We start from the raw sequence: 20,441 nt of genomic DNA, 5'->3' as shown, positions 1-20,441 counted from the left end.
GACACTGCCCATTCCTCACAACCGTGGCTATATTTGAGCCCATTTTTGTAGCCACTGTGTCAATCCATCTCCCGGAGGGTCCTATTCTCTTTTGCTGACCCTCTACCAAGCATGATGTTCTTCTCCAGGGACTGGTCCCTCATGGTAACGTGTCCAAAGTACATGAGATGAAGTCTCGCCATCCTTTCTTCTGAGGAGCATTCTGGCTGTACTTCTTCCAAGGCAGATATGTTTGTTCTTCTGGTAGTCCATAGTATATCTGATATTCTTTGCCAACAGCATAATTCAAAGGCAGCAATTCTTCTTCGGCCTTCCTTAGTCATTGTCCTGCTATCACATGCATATGAGGTGATTAAAAATACCATGGCTTGGGTCAGGGCACCTTAGTCCTCAAAGTGACATCTTTGCTTCATAACACTTTAAAGAGGTCTTTTGCAGCTGATTTGCCCAATGAAATATGTGCATTGATTTCCTGACTGCTGCTTCCATGGGCATTAATTGTGGATCCAAGTAAAATGAAATCTTGAACAACATCAGTATTTTTCTACATTTATTATGATGTTGCTTATTGGTCCAGTTGTGAGGGTTTTTTTTTTTTTATGTGTAAGTGTAATCCATACTAAAGACTGTAGTCTTTTGTCTTTATAGGTTTCAGCATGGAAGGTTTGTCATCTGCATATCACAGGTTGTTAATGAGTCTTCCCCTAAATTTGATGCTACATTCTTTTCCATATAGTCCAGTTTCTCAAATTATTTGCTCAGCATACAGATTGAATAAGTATGGTGAAATGACAAAACCCAGATGCACACCTTTTCTGACTTTAAACCACGCAACATCCTCTTGTTCTTTTAGAACGACTGCCTCTTGATCTATATACAGGTTCTTCATGAGCGTGATTAAGTGTGCCGGAATCCCCTTCTTTCCATCTTTCTGGTATTCTCTCTTTCAGCCAAGATCCATCTGACATCAGCAATGTTATTCCTTGTTCCACGCCCTCTTCTGAATCCAGTTTGGAATTTCTATACCACTGCAATTGTTTTTGAATTATCTTCAGAAAAATTTTACTTGCATGTGACGTTATTGAAATTGTTTGATAATTTCTGTATCTGTTGTATCACCTTTCTTTGAGATGGGCATAAATATGGACCTCTTCCAGTTGGTTAGCCAGGTAGCTGTCTTCTAAATTTCATGGCGTAGACTACTGATTGCTTCCAGGGTTGCATTAGTTTGTTGAAATATCTCAACTGATATTCCAACAATTCCTGGAGCCTTGTTTTGGCCAATGCCTTCAGTGTAGATTTGATCTCTTCCTTCAGTACCATCAATTCCTGATCATATGCTACCTCCTGAAATGGTTGAATGTCCATCAATTCTTTTTGGTATAGTGACTCTGTATTCCTTTGTTTTTCTTTGATGTTTCCTATGTCATTTAATATTTTCCCCTTGGAATCCTTCAGTATTGCAACTGAAGCTTGAATTTTTTCTTCATTTGTTTCAGTTTGAGAAATGTTGAGTCTGTTCTTCTCTTTTGGTTTTAGATCTCCAGATCTTTGCACATGTCATTATAGTATTTTACTTTGTCTTCTCCAGCCATCCTTTGAAATCTTCTGTTCAGCTCTTTGACTTCATCATTTCTTCCATTTGCTTTAGCTACTAGATGTTCAAAAGCAAGTTTCAGAGTCTCTTCTGACATCCATTTTGGTCTTTCCTTTCTTTCCTGTCTTTTTAATGCCCTTTTGCTTTCTTCATGTATGATGTCCTTGATGTCATCTCACAACTTGTCTCATCTTCATTCATTCATGTTCAGTGCTCCAAATCTGTTCTTGAGATGGTCCACAAATTCAGGTGGGTTCTAATGAAGTTTGTATTTTGGTTCTCGTGAACTTACTTTAATTTTCTCCAACTTCAACTTGCATATGAGCAATTAATGGTCTGTTCCGAAGTCAGCTCTTGGCCTTGTTCTGACTGATGATATTGGGCCTTTCCATCATCTTTTTCCACAGATGTAGTCTATTTGATTCCTGTGTATTCCATCCCGTGATGCCCATGTATATAATCACTGTTTATGTTGTTGAAAAAGGTATTTGCAATGAATAAATCGTTGGTCTTGCAAAATTCTATCATGCTATCTTCGGCAACATTTCTATCACCAAGGCCATATTTTCCAACTACAGATACGTCTTCTTTGTTTCCAACTTTCACCTGTCAATCATCAGCAATTATCAATGCATGTTTGATCATCATCTGACTGCAGAAATTGGTAAAATATCTTCAATTTCCTCATCTTTGGCATTAGTGGTTGGTGCATAAATTTCAGTAATAGTTGTATAAAGTTGTCTTTGTTGTAGGCCTATGGTTATTGTCCCGTCACTGACAGCGTTATACTTCAGGATAGATCTTGAAATGTTCTTTTTGAGAACGAGTGTGACTCCATTCCTCTTCAATTAGTCATTTCCAGCATAGTAGTCCATATGATATTCCTATTATTCCAAATAACCAATACCAGTCCATTTTGGCTCACTAATGCCTAGGATACCAATCTTTATGTGCACAATTTCATTTTTGATGACTTCTAATTTTCCTAGATTCATACTTCGTACATCCCATGTTCTAATTTTTAATGGATGTTTACAGCTGTTTCTTCTCATTTTGAGTCATGCCACATAAGATGAAGGCCCTGAAAGCTTGGCTCCCTCCTTGTCATCAAGGTTCACTCTAATTTGAAGAGGCAACACTTCCCCAGTCGAATTTTGAGTGCCTTGCAACCTGAGGGCCTTGTCTTCTGGCACTGTATCAGACAATGTTCTGCTGCTATCCATATGTTGTTCACTGGCCAATTTTTTCATAAGTAGACCTCCAGGTCCTTCTTTCTAGTCTGTCTTAGTCTAGAAGCCCCACTGAAACCTGTCCACCATGGGTGACCTTGCTGGTATATGAAATACTGGTGGCATAGCTTCCAGTATCACAGCAACAAGCAAGCCACCACAGTATGACAAGCTAACAGTCGCATGGTGAAACATATATATAGTTCCCCCAAATTTTATTCCAGTCTATAGATTGTCTCTTCACTTTGTTGTTGAAGTCCTTTTATTGAATAAAACTTTTTTAATTTTTATGAAGACCAATTTATCTATTTTGTCTTTCGTTGCTCATGTTATAGCTATAAATCCATTATTGAAAGCTAGGTTCCGAAGCAGTGCCTCATTTTCTTCTATGAGTTCTATGGTTTTAGTTCTTACATTTAGGTCCCTGATTCATTTTGAGTTAATTTTCCTATATGATGGGAAGTATGATTCCAGCTTTATTAGTTTGTGTGTATTTTTAAATATAAATGTACTTTAAATATAAAACGTGTGTATTTGCTTCATGTCAAAAGCATTGTCTTTGAAATTGTGTACTTGCATGGTGGCTTGTCTCCTGATAGAAAAAATTCTTTCTTTTTTTTTTTAATTACCAAAAGTGTCCGCTATATTAGAGATGCGCTTCAATTTAAGCCATTCACTTATGTTTGTATGAAGGACTTGGGAACATGATTGTATTTGACTCTACTCCTTAAATATTCATGTATGTATATGTGTATGCATAGGGATTTTGAAACCCTGAAAACGTGTAAGTAGCCATTATGTATATACACAAAGATTTTCAAACATGCATTTCTTAGTTCTGATTGTCATCGTGATTAAGAAAAAAAGGATGAGCGTATCCTTTTATTTGGAGCATAAAAACTTGCAAACAGACATCCAGTTGTGTTTGTAAAACTTCAGCTTCAAATCTAAATATATTCTATATGAAGATGTAAATGAACTAAAAGTATTATGTGCAAAAAGTGAAGGGTATAACTAAAGCTTTATAAAACTCTATGCATTTGTGGAAATGTCTATATAATTTGCATTGTACAATTAAAGATATCATTTTCTCTAGGTTTTGAGATAGTATCTAAATGCAGATTTTAAAAATCTTTTCTTGCCACTTAGCATCCTTGCTTGTCACCCTTTTTATTGATTGTCTTAACTTACTTAGCTATTCTAAACTCCCTACTCAGTGCCATCGAGTTGATTCCGACTCATAGCGACCCTATAGGACAGAGTAGAACTGCCCCATAGAGTTTCCAAGGAGCACCTGGCAGATTCGAACTGCCGACCCTTTGGTTAGCAGCCGTAGCACTTAACCATTACGCCACGAGAGCTATTTCGCTATAGGATATACAAATGAAAGGTAGATAAATTAAATTTTTGACAGAAATCTAGTTTTGAACAAGAAATTTCTATAATTTAAGATAATCTTTGTAGTTGGTATGCTGAGCCTGTGATATATTAAATGGTTAAGTTTGTCAAAAGAGCATCTGAACTTAAGAAAATGATTAACTTCTAGTAGTAGACATCCTTTCATTTATGGAGCACTTTTTTTGCAGTTGTTCATTTATCCACTTTCTCACTCAAAAACCAATGGTATAGTAAAGACAGCATGTATTTTGGAATTGGACAGACCTGGGTTCAAATTATAGCTCCGTCCCTTACTAGTTGCGAAAATTTGGACAAGTTAGTTAACATCATTGAATCTCACTTGCCTTAACTTCCCATTGCTTAATTATTTAATTAGTCATTTTTGAGCTTAATTACTCAAACATTTGTTGAGCACTCAATATGTGCCACATATTATTAGCAAAACTAAAACTTCATGATTTGAGCAGGACTGAAGCCTAACAAATGAGTTGTTGAGTACATGCTTATTAACTGGCGGAGCTTATTCTGGTTTCACTGGGGCACAGTGTCCTCAGTTTGTATATTTCCTGTCATATATTTGGCAGTTGTCTCCTTTGTTGCCTTTTTTTTCAAAGGGAGAACTATCAAAACACTAATTTATACTGTCACAATGCAAAATTTTGTCAGTCACATGAATAATAATCATTATGGAAAAGAATTAAGACAAGTAAGAAAAGGAGAATTTAAATGACTGACTAAACAGAAATGAATTTGCTGAGGATCGTAAGACAGGGCCATGACAATTCCCATTGCAAGAATTTCTGCTTTTTTCTTGTTTCTGCTCTGGCTTACTCTATTATTACTCTCAAAAAAGAAAATGATTTAATATGTATGCTCATTGTCACAAAATCATTTTCTCCAAAATGGAAGATTTCTTTTTCTTGTTGCTTCAGGATCAAAATAAGCTCTTAAGCAAGGATTCCTTTTTGATAATGTTTGCCTTTGCTATGGAAACACATAGGCTATCTTTTCTTTCTATAGGCAGAATGTTGGGCAGTTAAAACTGTGAGCCCAATATTCTAAGAACAATTCAAAGGCTGATTCCTGATCACTTTGAAATTTCATTATTGGAAAGACAATCAAATGCCGTTGTTCACTCTACTGATGATTACACTCAAGGATTCTCTGAAGTGGAGCCTGTTATGTCTTTTCAAGTCATGAGTTGAAGTCTGTAGGAGAGTGTAAGCAGTTGCACCCTCTTGGCTCTTTGAGTTTATGTGAAGTCAGTGTGCGAGCTCAGTCCAGAACTGTGGGTTGGAAAAAAAATTATATATATATTTATATATAAATATTACTTCCTGTTAAAGAACTTCCAGGTGAGAGTGGCTACTGATCAATTAAAAAAAATTGCCATCAGGTCCGTTCCAACTTATAGTGACCCTAAATGATAGAGTAGAACTGCCCCATAAGGTTTCCGAGGGGCAGCTGGTGGATCCCAACTGCTGACCTTTTGGTTATCAGCTGCGCTTTTAACCACTGTGCCACCTGGGCTCCGCTGATCAATTCGGTGAATGTAAACTGTAATTTAGGATTGTTCATGATTAGTAGTAAGTGCTTTTGGCTTCCCATCACACTTAAAATGAAACTCCCATTACTTGCAATAGCCTACAAAGCCTTAGATTATCTGGCCCCAGCTTAACTCTCCAACCTCATTTCCTACAATTTCTTTCCTTGAATGCTGAGCACCAGCCACATTTACCTTTTTGTTCCTCAAACACACAAATTGTTTCTTTCCTCAGTGTCCTTTCCGTTGTCACTCTCCCTGCCTAGAATACAATGACACTTAACCTTTGAATAATGTTCTACTTATTATCATGAAATACTATAGCCAAATATTATTGCCATAGAGATGCCTTCCCTGACCTAAAAGCACATTTTCCCAGTTCCACTCACCACTGACAGTAACTCTCTAACACTTATTTCTTTAGATTAGGTTTGTCTACATAGCATTTATCTCTGTCTGGAATTAACTTGTTTTTGTCTGTCTCCCCTCACTGGAACGTAAATCCAATGAAAGCTAGCACCTCATTGTCTTGTTCACAACTGTATCTTTAATGCCTGGAATAGTACCTATTATGTAGTAGGCACTCACTCATTTATTGACTGAATTAAGACATTTTGAGAGTGACTTACATCCCCCCCACAATTTATAAGTTTAGAAGATTAACGTATGCTAGAATCAAGGGTTGGGCCCCGGGATCAAGGTCCCTCAAGTCTGATATAGAAGAGGGAACTCTGGCTATATTTCAATATCATCCTCCAAGAATCAAAAGTGGGTATCTAAAGTAGCCCTTGATGTAACTGCTGTAATTCTGAACTCCATTAAAACCCCTCTGCTCAATTTTCCTCCAATATTGAAAAATTCGGATATGCTGGCCTTGACTATGGAGGTAAAAATGAATCTTCTGGGAGCCTCTACCGTACCATTCTCTTCTCCAATCCATCCTCCACACTAGACAGAATGATCTTTCAAAAATGTAAATGTAATCCTCATATCACTAATTCCCTTCAGTGGATGACATAAAACATCATGACCTTATTTTTAAAGACTGAACAGTCTGGTTTTCTACCCTCCAGTCACTCTGACCTTCTCTCTGTTTGTGGAGTGTTCCATGCCCTTTCTCTAGTTTAGACCTTCACATATGCTATTCTTTCAGCCTGAAACACTGTTTCCTTGGCATCCTCCCCTTTCCTAACTAATCCTTCAAGTTTCAGATAAAATGTTACTGTCTCAAAGAAGCTTCCCTTGTACTTTAGGCTAGTTAGAACTACTCAATATGAACTCTCATGGCCCCCTGTACCTTCTGTCATTATGCTGAACACACTTTATTCTCCATTCCAGAATGGAGAGCAGGGGATGAGTATGTTTTACTGTCGTATCCCCAGCATACTGCCTGGTACAGAACAGGTGCTCAATGACTGTTTAAATGAAATCTTTCAATGATGTATTTGGAGTACAGTCAGTCACATCTATGTACGTGGTTAGGTTAAATTCCAAAACTAGAATCTTCTTTAGAAAAGTGACATATATTTTTCTTATTTTGTGTGGTATATTTGATATTATTTTATTTTTGTCCTATAAAACAAGGCTTCTTTTCAGTTGCTCCCCTTATTAACCTTTTCAAAAGGAGGCCTTGGCCTAAATTGTCTCACATCTTTGAAACTGCCTTTTTTTTTTTTTTGGCTGGTGGTGTCATATCCTTTCCCATCTTTAAATTGGTGATCCAGAGGCCTAGCTTTCTGAAATATAAATAAAAAACTTTTGCTGTGATACTTCCTATTTCTTTTCCTTTTTTTTTTTGTGTGTGTGTATGTATGTTTTTCATTTCAGAGAATCAGTGCAGAATCAGAATGTAAGTTTTATGAGGGCAGGGGTATTTTCTTCTTTGTTTACCTCTTTTGTCTACAGTGCTAAAACAGTGTCTGGCACATCATAGATTAATAATAAGTACCTGTTTATTGGATTTACATCTATCTACCATCCTTTGCCTGGAGTAAAGAATATCTGTAAATTCTTGTTATTGATTGGCCTACCATTGAATGTTGTATTTATAGCTTCCTAGAGAAAGGGAGAAAGATGTAGCAATCTGCTTCTGCAAAGATTTGTAGCCTTGGAAACCCTATGGGCCAATTCTATTCTGTCCTGCAGGGTCGCTATGAGTTGGAATTGACTCCACAGCAATTTTTTTTTTTTTTAGAGACTTCTTGTAGCACGTCAGACAGTGCAAATACTGGGTTTGGAGATCTCAGAGCATCTTCTGGGCTGATTTCAAAGTTGTTCTAACCTCATGGTCACCATGCCTCTCTCACATCAGATTACAACCGTATCTCCTTTGGATTATGGGATAAATAGTGGAACTAAAGCATCAGTGATGGTTTAAGTCTCTATTGTAGCTGAACACAACGGTTATGATTGTGAACTGGTGTATTTTGTTAATCATCAAAGACAAGTTCTCTTGTGAATTGATGTCATGTACCTATTAGAACTTCCTTTATGTGGTTTGCCAGAACTTTTGTGAACGCAGTGAGTGCTTTTTCATCAAGACTAACTGATATTTTACACTGTGTGAGCACGCTATTCAAGAAGGAAATAATAGTGGTCAAAGATCATAGCAGATTTGCTGCTTTAAATGTAAAGTGTTCATTTATTCATATGATTTTAGCAATCTTATATAGTCCAATGAAGTTATCTTTGATTTCACAATCAATTCTTTCTCACCTGTTGTCCCCAAGTGAAAAGATCAACATAGCTAAATACTAGAAGTATTGCTTATCTCTACTCTGAAAGTATCTCCCAACATATTGAGAAAAAAATATAATGTTCTATTTACAAGGAAAGATAAGTGGATGTTAAGATGTATGTATAACTACATTAGGATCTTGAAGTCCCTTGTTCATGCTGTTGCCTAGAATCTGTGATGAAACTATTCTAGATCTAACAACTATTGGATCTAAATTTTCTAGGTCTAAACCACAATCTAGATCTAAAACTACTCTAGATTGTGCCTAAATGTGATTTTTTTTAAACTTAAACTATGGTAAATTTGCTTTTGAATTTCAAACTCTTTCAGAGGACAGTCTAAAATTTTATGTTTGTAATGTGTGTTATGTTGTTAAGAGATTCAAGCTATATAAATATATACACAATATTGTTTCAATGGGCAACGAATTAGTACTGAAAAAGGAAAAACGCTCTTTTCTGAAAAAGAAGCAAACATGTCACACTGGCACCCAGATTTATCTATAAACTTTTCTCTCTTTCATTTTTGACAATGGTAAATGAAAACTACAAAAATTCATAATGATTGAGGATGCTAGAAAGACAACTTCATAACCCCTCTTTGAAAAGATTTAGAATCAGTCTCAGAAAGTGTTATGCTTTAGCAGATGTAGAAAGCTACATTGAAATGAAGTTTTGCTTTCAAACAGGCTCAAAGGGTTGTAATGATTCACTGGGAATTTTTTTTTATCCTAAATTAAGAATTCTTAATAATCCTGAGGGTAGGGGCAAAGAGAACAAAAATAGATTAATAATTAACATCTTGGTTCAGGATTACTAAGAAAGAGATCTTGTCCTATATAAGAGTTTGTATTTCTTCACATCTTGTTATATGCATGTGACATTTTAAAAAATATTTGCCAATGCAAATTAGTGGTTAGGCCCAGGTATTTTAAGAAATATTTCCATTATTTGCAGTAATATTAAGGTTAAAAATTATACCATCGATTATATTCTTTCTCTATTGGGACGTTGGCTATGGTAAGCCTTACTCTTAGGGACACGAGAGTACAATTAAGGCACATCTAACCAAATGATGATAATTTATCAAAATTTCTGGCAAAGAACCATATTGGGACTACTTCATGTAAACCCAACTTGTCAAGGTAATTGGCTCATTCATTTCAAAGTATCTGGACTCCTCTCCCCTACCACTGTCAATCCTTTTTTATATCATCTCTCTCAAAATCATGTGCAGTAATCTTGGGAAAGATTGATAAAACTAGACAAAACTCTGCCAAGTCTAACTGAAAAAGAGAAAGAGAGAATGTGAATGAAGAATAGATACACAAATTAGGAATGAGGTCTTCTGGAGAATTTTTAAAAATGGTTAAAAATAAAACTATGCAAAACTCTATGGTGAAATAGGCAATTTTTAAGAAACATATAAATTGCTAAAATTGATTCCATAATGGAAAAAAAAAAAAAAAGACTAATGACCATGAAGGAAATTGGGAAAAGAAAACTTTAAAAGAATTGTGTGAAAAATATCTCTGGATGAAATAGTTTTATGTCTCAGTCATTTTAAAACTTCAAGAAACTAGAAATTCCCACACTTTTTTATTTATATCACCAGAAAATAAACTCTTCAAGAACATAGACAATGCATGCTCACTGCCATTGAGTTAGTTTCAACTCATGGTGACCTCGTGTGTATCAGAGTAGAATTGCACTCCATAGAGTTTTCAATGGCTGTAAACTCATGGAATTAGAATGTAAGGCCTTTCTTCCACAACATTGCTGGATAGATTTGAACCACCAACGTTTTGGTTAGTGGCCGAGTGCAAACTGTTTGTGCCACCCAAAGACCTAGAAAAAGTATAAAACCGGAAAAACCAAACCCATTGCTGTTGAGTGACTGCCCCATAGGGATTCCAATGCTGTAAATCCTTATGGAAACAGGCTGCCATATCTTTCTCCTTCAGAGTGGCTGGTGGGCTTGAACTGTTTACCTTTCAGTTAGCAACTGAGCGCTTAACCACTGCACCACCAAAGTGTAGAAAGATTAAAATTCATTTTCAAAGCTAGCATTGTTCTGAAGTATAACTTTTGCAGAGATAACCCTGCAACAAACACAACTACAGTTTAATCTCATTTATGAATATACATATATAAATATATACATAAAAAAACATATACCATAAAATATAAAATAGCCTGAAATCATGTAAGTGGATATTTATATAATATTCGGGCTGATGAAGAACTTTCTAAGCATGGCATCCAAAGCAGAAACCATATAGAAAAAATCAAAACTATTGATAGATTTGACTATAGGCAATTATAAAAAACCTAAATGAATAACATTAGAAGAAAAATGACAAACTAGGAAAATAACTGGAAAATAAATAACAAATAAAACTTAATACTCTTAATATATGAAGATATCATGTGAATCAATTAGAAAACAGGGGACACTTCTGAAGAAAATTGAACAAGGGGAGTAAGTATAAAATTTATAGTCAATTAATCTTTGAAAATCTTTAACATCTAAATAATCAAAACTCAAATTAAATAATGACATTGTTTTTCTTCTATCAAATTATAACTTTTTAACATATAGCTAGTTCTGGCAAGAGTATTGTGAAATTGGCACTCATACATTGATAAAAAACATTGATAATGGACTATAAATTAGTACAAATCATGTTGAAGGAACCTTGGCAATATGTAAGAAGAGCCCCAAATAGCTTTACACTCTGTGACCTAGTAATTCCACAGATTGAAATTTGTCATAAAGAAATAATCAGAGACACATAGAAAGGCGTATTTAAAAGGATATTCACTGAAACATTATTTTAATAGCAAACATTTGGAATCAGCCAAAATATTCAAAGATTGGGATTATTTAAACAAATTATGGAGCATCTAATGATGCAATATTGATGCCATTACAAAGTATTTTTTTTTTTTTAAATTTTTATTAAGCTTCAAGTGAACATTTACCATTCCAATCAGTCTGTCACATGTAGGTTTACATACATCTTACTCCCTTCTCCCACTTGCTCTCCCCCTATTGAGTCAGCCCTTACAGTCTCTCGTTTCGTGCCAATTTTGCCATCTTCCCTCTCTCTCTATCTTCCCATCCCCCCTCCAGTCAAGAGTTGCCAACACACTCTCCCGTGTCCACCTGATTTAATTAGCTCACTCTTCATCAGTATCTCTCTCCCCGCCACTGACCAGTCCTTTTCATGGCTGATGATTTGTCTTCGGGGATGGTTCCTGTCCTGTGCCATCAGAAGTTCTGGGGAGCATTGTCTCTGGGATTCCTCTAGTCGCAATCATACCATTAGGTGTGGTCTTCTAATGAGAATTTGGGGTCTGCATCCCATTGGTCTCCTGCTCCCTCAGGAGTTGTCTGTTGTGTTCCCTGACAGGGCAGACATCGATTGTGGCCGGGCACCAACTAGTTCTTCTGGTCTCAGGATATTGTTGGTCTCCGGTTCAAGTGGCCCTTTCTGTCTCTTGGGTTCTTAGTTGTCGTGTGACCTTGGTGTTCTTCCTTTGCCTTTGCTCCAGGTGGGTTGAGACCAATTAATGTATTTTAGATGGCTGCTTGTTGGCATTTAGGACCCCAGGTGCCACAATTCAAAGTGGGATGCAGAGTATTTTCATAATAGAATTGTTTTGCCCATTGATTTAGAAGTCCTCTCAAACCAAGTTCCCCAGACCCCAGCCCCTGCTTCGCTATCCTTTGAAGCTTTCATTTTATCTCGAAAACCTCTTTACTTTTAATCCTGTCCAATTAGGCTGACCTTCCATGTTTTGAGTGTTGTCTTTCCCTTCACCCAAAGCAGTTCCCATCTACAGATTGATCAATAAAAAGCCCTCTCCCTCCCTCCCTCCCTCCCTCCCCCCTTTGTAACCACAAAAGTATGTGTTCTTTTCCGTTTTTTCTATTTCTCAAGATCTTATAATAGTGGTCTTATACAATATTTGTCCTTTTGCAACTGACTCATTTCGCTCAGCATAATGCCTTCCAGATTCCTCCATGTTATGAAGTGTTTCAGAGATTCGTCACTGTTCTTTATCGATGCGTAGTATTCCATTGTGTGAATATACCACAATTTATTTACCCATTCGTCTGTTGATGGACATCTTGTTTGCTTCCAGCTTTTTGCTATTGTAAACAGAGCTGCAATAAACATGGGTGTGCATATATCTGTTTGTGTGAAGGGTCTTGTATTTTTAGGGTATATTCCGAGGAGTGGGATTTCTGGGTTGTATGGTAGTTCTATTTCTAACTGTTTAAGATAACGCCAGATGGATTTCCAAAGTGGTTGTACCATTTTACAACCCCACCAGCAGTGTATGAGAGTTCCAGTCTCTCCGCAGCCTCTCCAACATTTATTATTTTGTGTTTTTTGAATTAATGCCAGTCTAGTTGGTGTCAGATGGAATCTCATCGTAGTTTTAATTTGCATTTCTCTAATGACTAATGATCGAGAGCATTTTCTCATGTATCTGTTGGCTGCCTGAATATCTTCCTTAGTGAAATGTGTGTTCATATCCTTTGCCCACTTCTTGATTGGGTTGTTTGTCTTTTTGTGGTTGAGTTTTGACAGAATCATGTAGATTTTAGAGATCAGGCGCTGGTCTGAGATGTCATAGCTGAATATTCTTTCCCAGTCTGTAGGTGGTCTTTTTACTCTTTTGGTGAAGTCTTTAGATGAGCATAGGTGTTTGATTTTTAGGAGCTCCCAGTTATCTGGTTTCTCTTCATCATTTTTGGCAATGTTTTGTATTCTGTTTATGCCCTGTATTAGGGCTCCTAGGGTAGATCCTATTTTTTCTTCCATGATTTTTATCGTTTTAGTCTTTATGTTTAGGTCTTTGATCCACTTGGAGTTAGTTTTTGTGCATGGTGTGAGGTATGGGTCCTGTTTCATTCTTTTGCAAATGGATATCCAGGTATGCCAGCACCATTTGTTAAAAAGACTATTATTTCCCCAATTGACTGACACTGGTCCTTTGTCAAATATCAGCTGCTCATAAATGGATGGATTTATATCTGGATTCTCAATTCTGTTCCATTGGTCTATGTGCCTGTTGTTGTACCAGTACCAGGCTGTTTTGACTACTGTAGCTATATAATAGGTTCTGAAATCAGGTAGGGTGAGGCCTCCCACTTTCTTCTTCTTTTTCAGTAATGTTTTGCTTATCCGGGGGTTTTTTCCTTTCCGTATGAAATTAGTGATTTGTTTCTCTATTCCCTTAAAGTATGACATTGGTATTTGGATTGGAAGTGCGTTGTATGTATAAATGGCTTTTGGTAGAATAGACATTTTTACTATGTTAAGTCTTCCTATCCATGAGCAGGGTATGTTTTTCCATTTAAGTGTGTCCTTTTGAATTTCTTGTAGCAGAGTTTTATAGTTTTCTTTGTATAGGTCTTTTACATCCTTGGTAAGATTTATTCCTAAGTATTTTATCTTCTTGGGGGCTACTGTGAATGGTATTGATTTGGTTATTTCCTCTTCGGTGTTCTTTTTGTTGATGTAGAGGAATCCAAGTGATTTTTGTATGTTTATTTTATATCCTGAGACTCTTCCAAACTCTTCTATTAGTTTCAGTAGTTTTCTGGAGGATTTCTTAGGGTTTTCCATGTATACGATCATGTCATCTGCAAATAGTGATAGCTTTACTTCCTCCTTACCAATCTGGATACCCTTTATTTCTTTGTCTAGCCTAATTGCTCTGGCTAGGACTTCAAGTACGATGTTGAATAAGAGTGGTGATAAAGGGCATCCTTGTCTGGTTCCCGTTCTCAAGGGAAATGCTTTCAGGTTCTCTCCATTTAGAGTGATATTGGCCGTCGGCTTTGCATATATGCCCTTTATTATGTTGAGGAATTTTCCTTCAATTCCTATTTTGGTGAGAGTTTTTATCATAAATGGGTGTTGGACTTTGTCAAATGCCTTTTCTGCATCAATTGATAAGATCATGTGGTTTTTGTCTTTTGTTTTATTTATGTGATGGATTACATTAATGGTTTTCTGATATTAAACCAGCCTTGCATACCTGGTATAAATCCCACTTGATCAGGGTGAATTATTTTTTTGATGTGTTGTTGGATTCTATTGGCTAGAATTTTATTAAGGATTTTTGCATCAATGTTCATGAGGGATATAGGTCTAAAATTTTCTTTTTTTGTAATGTCTTTACCTGGTTTTGGTATCAGGGAGATGGTAGCTTCATAGAATGAGTTGGGTAGTATTCCGTCTTTTTCTATACTTTGAAATACCTTCAATAGTAATGGTGTTAAGTCTTCCCTGAAGGTTTGGTAGAACTCTGCAGTGAAGCCATCTGGGCCAGGACTTTTTTTTGTTGGGAGTTTTTTGATTACCGTTTCAATCTCTTTTTTTGTTATGGGTCTATTTAGTTGTTCTACTTCTGAATGTGTTAGTTTAGGTAGGTAGTATTGTTCCAAGAATTTATCCATTTCTTCTAGGTTTTCAAATTTGTTAGAGTACAATTTTATGTAGTAATCTGATATGATTCTTTTGATTTCATTTGGTTCTGTTGTGATGTGGTCCTTCTCGTTTCTTATTCGGGTTATTTGTTTCCTTTCCTGTTTTTCTTTAGTCAGTCTAGCCAATGGTTTATCAATTTTGTTAATTTTTTCAAAGAACCAGCTTTTGGCTTTGTTAATTCTTTCAATTGTTTTTCTGTTCTCTAATTCATTTAGTTCAGCTCTAATTTTTATTATTTGTTTTCTTCGGGTGCCTGATGGATTCTTTTGTTGCTCACTTTCTATTTGCTCAAGTTGTCGGGACAGTTCTCTGATTTTGTCTCTTTCTTCTTTTTGTATGTGTGCATTTATCGATATAAATTGGCCTCTGAGCACTGCTTTTGCTGTGTCCCAGAGGTTTTGATAGGAAGTATTTTCATTCTCGTTGCTTTCTAAGAATTTCCTTATTCCCTCCTTGATGTCTTCTATAACCCAGTCTTTTTTCAGGAGGGTATTGTTCATTTTCCAAGTATTTGATTTCTTTTCCCTAGTTTTTCTGTTATTGATTTCTAGCTTCATTGCCTTGTGGTCTGAGAAGATGCTTTGTAATATTTCGATGTTTTGGATTCTGGAAAGATTTGTTTTATGCCCTAATATGTGGTCTATTCTAGAGAATGTTCCATGTGCACTAGAAAAAAAAGTATATTTTGCAGCAGTTGGGTGGAGAGTTCTGTATAAGTCAATGAGGTCAAGTTGGTTGATTGTTGTAAGTAGGTCTTCCGTGTCTCTATTGAGCTTCTTACTGGATGTCCTGTCCTTCTCCGAAAGTGGTGTGTTGAAGTCTCCTACTATATATGTGGAGGTGTCTATCTCACTTTTCAATTCTGTTAAAATTTGATTTATGTATCTTGCAGCCCTGTCATTAGGTGCGTAAATATTTAATATGGTTATGTCTTCCTGATCAATTGTCCCTTTTATCATTATATAGTGTCCTTCTTTATCCTTTGTGGCGGATTTAAGTCTAAAGTCTATTTTGTCAGAAATTAATATTGCTACTCCTCTTCTTTTTTGCTTATTGTTTGCTTGATATATTTTTTTCCATCCTTTGAGTTTTAGTTTGTTTGTGTCTCTAAGTCTAAGGTGTATCTCTTGTAGGCAGCATATAGATGGATCGTGTTTTTTTATCCAGTCCGTGACTCTCTGTCTCTTTATTGGTGCATTTAGTCCATTTACATTCAGCGTAATTATAGATAAGTAAGTTTTTAGTGCTGTCATTTTGATGCCTTTTCATGTGTGTTGTTGGCCATTTCATTTTTCCACATGCTTTTTTGTGCTGAGACGTTTTTCTTAGTAGCTTGTGAGATCCTCATTTTCATAATGTTTAACTTTGTGTTTATTGAGTCGTTACATTTTTCTTGGCTTTTTTCTTGAGTTATGGGATTGATATTCCTTTTTGTGGTTACCTTTTTATTTACCCCTATTTTTCTAAGTAAAAACCTAACTTGTATCCTTCTATTTCTCCTTGTATCACTCTCCATCTGGCAATTCAATGCCTCCTATATTTAGTCCCTCTTTTTGATTATTTTGATCGTTTATCTATTGATTTCCATGATTTCCTGTTGTGTGTATTATTTTGTTTATTTATTTATTTTTTAGAATTAGTCTTAATTTGTTTGTTTTTGTGCTTTCCCTGTTTGAGTTGCGTTGATATCAGGACGTTCTGTTTTGTGACCTTGTATTGTGCTGGTACCTGATATTATTGGTCATCCGGCCAAACAATCTCTTTTAGCATTTCTTGCAGTCTTGGTTTAGTTTTTGCAAATTCTCTAAACTTGTGTTTATCTGTAAATATCTTAATTTCTCCTTCATATTTCAGAGAGAGTTTTGCTGGATATATGATCCTTGGTTGGCAGTTTTTCTCGTTTAGTGCTCTGTATATGTCGTCCCATTCCCTTCTTGCCTGCATGGTTTCTGCTGAGTAGTCTGAACTTATTCTTATTGATTCTCCCTTGAAGGAAACCTTTCTTTTCTCCCTGGCTGCTTTTAAAATTTTCTGTTTGTCTTTGGTTTTGGCAAGTTTGATGATGATATGTCTTGGTGTTTTTCTTTTTGGATCAATCTTAAATGGGGTTCGATGAGCATCTTGGATAGATATCCTTTCTTCTTTCATGATGTCAGGGAAGTTTTGTGTCAGGAGTTCTTCAACTATTTTCTCTGTGTTTTCTGTCCCCCCTCCCTGTTCTGGGACTCCAATTACTCGCAAGTTATCCTTCTTGATAGAGTCCCACATGATTCTTAGGGTTTCTTCATTTTTTTTAATTCTTTTATCTGATTTTTTTTTCAGCTATGTTGGTGTTGTTTCCCTGGTCCTCCAGAAGTCCCAGTCTACATTCTAATTGCTCGAGTCTGCTCCTCTGACTTTCTATTGCGTTGTCAAATTCTGTAATTTTATTGTTAATCTTTTGGATTTCTACATGCTGTCTCTCTATGGATTCTTGCAACTTGTTAATTTTTCCACTATGTTCTTGAATAATCTTTTTGAGTTCTTCAACAGTTTTATCAGTGTGTTCCTTGGCTTTTTCTGCATTTATCCTAATTTCATTTGTGATATCTTTAAGCATTCTGTAAATTAGTTTTTTATATTCTGTATCTGATAATTCCAGGATTGTATCTTCATTTGGGAAAGATTTTGATTCTTTTGTTTGGGGGGTTGGAGAAGCTGTCATGATCTGTTTCTTTATGTGGTTTGATATGGACTGCTGTCTCCGAGCCATCACTGGGAAACTAGATTTTCCAAGTAGTCAGCTAAAAAAAAATGCAGTCAGATCCCTATCTGAATTCTCTCTCTGGCTCCGGGTATTCGGATGTTAATGGGGTCGCCTGGGGAGGGTGGGGGAGGGATCTGAGAGCTAGGAGTGTAGCACCACAGAATATAGAGCTGAACACCACGTTCACGCTCCGCCCCCGTTCGCCAAAATCCGGGCTGGACGGGTCCCTGGCTAGGACACTGCTTTCCTTGTTCGGAAACCAGTCAATTCCTCCTGGGGACTTCCTCCGGTGCACGGCACCGCTCGTGGGCACTGGGTGGGCGTTTCCCGCACGAACGGGTGGGCCCGCCCCCAGGGTCTATTCAGGCGATTATAATTAGGTCCCGCGGTCATGCCCCGCCTGTGCGCGCACCCAAATCCCAGCGGGATGACTTCTGGGTTAAGACGCTGCTTTCCCTGTTCGGGAACCAGTCACTTCCTCCCCGGGACTTCTCCTTCCAGAGCGCCACACCTCTCGCGCGAACTGGTTTGGGGTCACCTGCACGGCCAGGTGGGCCCGCCCCCTGGGTCAATTCAGGGCAATAAAAATGGACTCCGTGCTCACGCCCCGCTCGTGCGCGCGCCCAAGCCCCGGCAGGACGGCACCCTGTCTGGGACGCTACTTTCTGCGCTTCGGGACCAATCAGTTCCTCCGCACGGCCCAGTGGGCCCGCCCCCTGGGTCAATTCAGGGCAATAAAAATGGACTCCGCGCTCACGCCCCGTTCGTGCGCGCGCCGAAGCCCCGGCAGGACGGCACCGCGTCTGGGACGCTACTTTCTGCGCTTCGGGACCAATCAGTTCCTCCCGGGGACTTCTCCTTCCGGTGTGCCACACCTCTCGCGCAAACTGGGAGGGCGTCACTCGCACGACCAGGTGGTCCCGCCCCCTGGGTCAATTCAGGGTAATAAAAATGGACCCCGCGCTCATGCCCCGCCCGTGCGCGCGCGCGTGCCCAGATCCCAGCGGAATGGCTGCCCGTCTGGGATGCTGCTTTCCCTGTTTTGAGACCAGACACTTCCGGGGATTTCTCCCTCTGGTGTGCCGTGCCACACGCGCGGACTGGGTGTGCGTCCTCCCGCACAAACGTGTGGGCCCCGCCCTGGGGTCACTTTAGGGAAATATAGTTGACCCTCCACCCGCTCGCGCCCCGTCGGCTTCTCGCCTAACTCCCTGCGGGACGGGACCCCAGCTGGGACGCTGTTCTCCCCCCTCCCAGATCAGTCACTGCCTCCCGGGTGCATCTCCCTCCGGCTGTGCCCCTACGCCGCCCGCGCCAACCTGCTAGGCTTCCTCCCGTGATGGGTTCGGGGGGGAAGGGGTGGGCCCCCTTTCTGTGCCGTCTGCCCCCCTGGGCTCTGCCCCAGATCGAGCTCCGAAGGTCACCTGCCTGGTGCGCTGGCTCCTAGTTCTGAAAACAGTCGCTGTCTGCCCGTATTTGTTCGTTTTCCGTCTCTAAGTCTGTGCTTGTTGTTCAGAGTTCGTAGATTGTTATGTATGTGATCGATTCCCTTGTTTTTCCGAGTCTTTGTTGCAAGAGGGATCCGCGGGAGCGTCCACCTAGTCCGCCATCTTGGCCCCCGCCTACAAAGTATTTTTTAAAATAATATTTAATAACATGGGTAATGCATATATTTTAATCTCAGGTAAATAAACCAGAATATAAAACATAGATTATGAATATGACTTTATGATATCTATACACATACCCATATAAAATGCTAAAGAAATAAATTTAACAGTGTTCATGTCTTTGTGGTGGGGTTTTGAGTAATATTTATTTTTCTTTTAACTTCTCTGTATTTTCTATAATAGATGTGTGTTACTGTATCAGAAAAAAGTGTTTTTTTAAAGCAGTGATACAGAAAATCTACACTGAATTACTGAAAATCTACTCCCCCAGGGAAATCTAATAAACAACCAGAATATGAATCCATTTCAGAGCCTAGCTATGACCAGTGAGGGACTCAAAATTCATTAAAACTCACTAGGCATAAAGAGAATAATAATTCAAAAACCTAAAAGCCCTCGAAGTAGCAAAGGGTCAGCCCAAATAAATGTTCCTTTTAATGTGTTGAAGACCAAGTACAGGTAGGAAAAAGATAAATTCAACAAGTCAGCACGTAATTACCTTCATCAGCATGGAAGGGGTTAGTGTGGCTTTGTAGATGGCAAACAGAAAAATCACATTTTACTAGCTCTGAGGTCTTTTGTTTTTCATTTAGCTTTTTTATGATGCATTAAAATTTTTTTTTATCATATCCACTTTGCTATAAGGATGGATTTGATCATTTAGCATTGTATTATCAGGAGTAAGCCCACTAGACCATGCATTCAAGGTAATTTCATTTTATCTGGGAAGTATAATTGAAGAATTGCATTTTCAATGTTAGAAGATCTCTAAAATGGTTCCTAGCATGAACCTTGGTCAACTGGATACAATCCTATTTAATAATGCCTTTGATAGCATTCATTTAGAAATCCAGTGCCAGACTCTGGAAGGAAAGGGACCTTGAACAAAATTAGTTTCTAAAGGAACAAAGAATGTAACATGCACTTGTTTCTCTCAGAATTGATGACAACCTAAAAATGTCAGATCTGCCAGCATTTAAATAGCATAATCATGGGAAAATGAGCTATTT

This window comes from Loxodonta africana, chromosome X (genome assembly GCF_030014295.1).
Source record: "Loxodonta africana isolate mLoxAfr1 chromosome X, mLoxAfr1.hap2, whole genome shotgun sequence".
Lineage (NCBI taxonomy): Eukaryota > Metazoa > Chordata > Mammalia > Proboscidea > Elephantidae > Loxodonta > Loxodonta africana.
Note: the sequence above shows the minus strand (reverse complement) of the source record.